This window comes from Limulus polyphemus, unplaced genomic scaffold (genome assembly GCF_000517525.1).
Source record: "Limulus polyphemus unplaced genomic scaffold, Limulus_polyphemus-2.1.2 Scaffold1237, whole genome shotgun sequence".
In the NCBI taxonomy this organism is placed as follows: domain Eukaryota; kingdom Metazoa; phylum Arthropoda; class Merostomata; order Xiphosura; family Limulidae; genus Limulus; species Limulus polyphemus.
The window spans coordinates 202,252-205,380 of NW_013666847.1; the positions used below are offsets into that span (position 1 = coordinate 202,252).

A 3,129-nucleotide genomic window follows, 5' to 3' on the forward strand; every position below is an offset into this window, starting at 1 on the left:
CCATTAATGTTAAAAAAACTAGAGTTATTTTATTATCTGCATGTGACACCAGGTTCATCATTGTCGTGACCCCTCTGTATTTAATGCTCGAGTTGAGAATCTTCCACTCAAATTCTCTGACGCCATGAAATATCTTAGAGTCATTTTATCAGCTATCTTACCTATAAAGTGCATCTAGTTTCTTTGATCAACAAAACCACCTCTTAACTTTAGCTTCTTTACTGCTTGTCCAGTAACTCCTGCGGTTTAAACCCTCCTTTACTTCTTTACGCATATAAGGCTTTCGTTTTACCTTGTCTCACTTATGGTTACTGCGTCGATTTCTGTCCCCCTCTTTCTTTCATCTTCGTTTATAGAATTTGGTATGTCATGCGTTCAGGTTAGCATTTTATGTCTGGCTTCCTAGTCCTACTAGAAAACCTTTATGACCATATTACATTCCGGTAGATACTAGTTGACCTCCGGAGCCTCCGAATTCGTTATGTCCTATGATTTTTCCGCATTCAAAATATTATCTTTCCTGATACATTTGAACCTCCAGTACACCTGCCTCTACGACTCATACTTCCTTTGGAGCATCTGTTAATCATAGAATTTATGTTACTTCCTTCTTATGATCCTGATTGTGTTGGCCACCCAATGCCACATCTCCCAGATTATATTTACTATGAGGATTCACCACCTTGACTGCAGAACAGATGTTGCCATCCGACTACTAATCTTCATGTGTAAATCATCATCTTTAAAAAATAACAAATAGCCAATTAACAGAACCTTATATTGATATACGGAGCGGGTCAAGTGACCAAAGAGTCAACAGGAGAAGACTAAATTCGTAATTATAAGAGCTATGACTGAAAGTAAAGAAGAATGTAATAATATGACTGTTATATGTAATATTATGTCTCTAACATTATATCTGCCATATCAAGTGCCGACAAGGCTTTTCGCCTAATACCAGGGCTCATCAGGTCGACTACGATATGACAGACATACAAGTGGTCGAGAGGCTATCTATATCATCAACTACTTGAACAAATTTAGCGGGTTGGCTACCTTTATAAGTAATATTGAAAAAACAAAAAGGAATCCTCAAAAGCCGTGGCACTTGAAATTCTTTTAGTCAGGATTAGAGCAGTTAATCTTTTAAACCATTTTAGCCGCGGCATAGCGGCTCATAGAAGGGCTCCGAGTTTTTTGTTGTGTTTTTTCAAGTATACACTTTTAGCTCATAGATCCGTCATCTCTTGACCGATTTGAGATCTAATTACAGTTTTGGAATCAAAGAAGATCAAACTCTGTCGATTGATATATTTTACTACGCCCAAGGTCTCATATATAAATTTACTCTAATCCCTCCTAAAAGAATTTCAATTTGGGGGAAGCTGATAGAGATCCTGATGAGTAATAAAACTGAATCGGGTATACGTACGCCCCACGCTTGGTATTGCTGGCGCACAAAAATATAGCTAATAAAAAGGAAAACAAGAGGGAATTCACAATATGCGCGGCACTTAAAATTATTTTAGGCAGGATTAGAGTAAATTAATCTAGGAGATCTTTTTTCCTTTTTATTAGCTACATTTTTGTGCGTGAGCAATACGAAATGTGGGGCGCGCGTATACCTGATTCAATTTTATTAATCATCAGGATTTCTACCAGCCTACCCTCAAATTGAAATTATTTCAGACAGCGTTTGATCTGCTGAGTCTAAAATTGTAATTATATCATAAATCGGTCAAGAGATGACAGAGCTATGAGGTAAAAGTTTATACTTGAAGAAACACAACAAAAAAACTCGGAGCCCATCTATGAGCCGCTATGGTGCGGCTAAAAAACGTATACCTGAAAATGATATAAACATGGTGGAACATGGATAAATTGTGTTCTATTTAATTCAAACTATGTTGTGATCACAATCAAATGGTCTTATGGATGACTTATGTTATATATAAACAATTCATGACATATGAGATGATATTATTGAAAATTTTATATGTTATATTAGTATTATAAACCATTTATGACTTAAACATCATTTTATTCATGTCATATTTACATAAAAATTCCTGAGTGGCACTTTTGTTTTTTCGGTGCACCATAAATTGTCAGTAAACAGTGTTCCTACCTGAGACAAAGTAGATATTAGAGTATTTGTGGTATTCAGCATGTTTTCTTCTCGGTGGTGCACGCAAAATCTTAGTCTTAGAAATAAGACAATTAATACACCCATTCCATTTTCGATTTCCTTTTGTTTCTGTTAGTGGCTGGATTTTAATTACATATGGTATATATATGTGTGTGTTAATTGTACCTCTGCATAGGCATAATTAACAACTCACAACTTCTTTAAATTAAAGTCGCGCACAAATGTATACAAAAGAAATAGTTCGCCTCCAGTTCAGAATATTCTACAAAATATGTGAACAGTAGAAAGAGTTCAAAAGCCTCACAGTCATTAGGCAAAAGGTAGGGTTTGCCGATACAGTTTCTTTAAAGATTCACCAAGTAAATAATGAAGTTATTATGTAACACATATTCTACATTCCTTGGTTTACACATATAAACAAGTTAATTCACTTTTCACATTATTTGTTCCCTGTTGACAAGAAGTGTTTCTTAAGTCGATCTCATGTCCTACATGAAAATGTATATTTATAGAATTAAGATGTACTAGTTGTAATTAAGTTATACTCAGCCACATTTATCCATGCTTAGAGAATGGTTTATTATTACTGTTAGTTTTGTTCTTTCAAGAATTACATTAATTTCCCTCATGAATCATCTGAACTGAGAAATATTAAAATTATTAAGGATGCTTTTGCCAAATTTTTATAAAGACCAATTATTATGGTTAAATCGTAGTGGTTTACCATCCATCTTACACTGCTACTGACAGAATGAAAATCAATAAACATACCATAGATATATAGTCCAGGAGAACGAGACTGTCTTCAGTAACTGCAATCCACACTGTTGTTTGATCACCAGTCTTTAGCTGTCCCAAATAGAAATAAGGGTTACACTTCAGAAGGTTCAAAAGTTGCGAAGATATTACTAAACATACATGAGAAATAAAACACAAAACATGATTTTAAAAGAGTGAAAATTACAAATATATATATATTT

General features: G+C 34.4%; 1 pseudogene; it reads right to left on the reverse strand.

The window, feature by feature from the left end:
- The window catches only part of LOC106462742, a 144,289-nt pseudogene that overhangs the window by 27,583 nt on the left and 113,577 nt on the right, over positions 1 to 3,129 (reverse strand).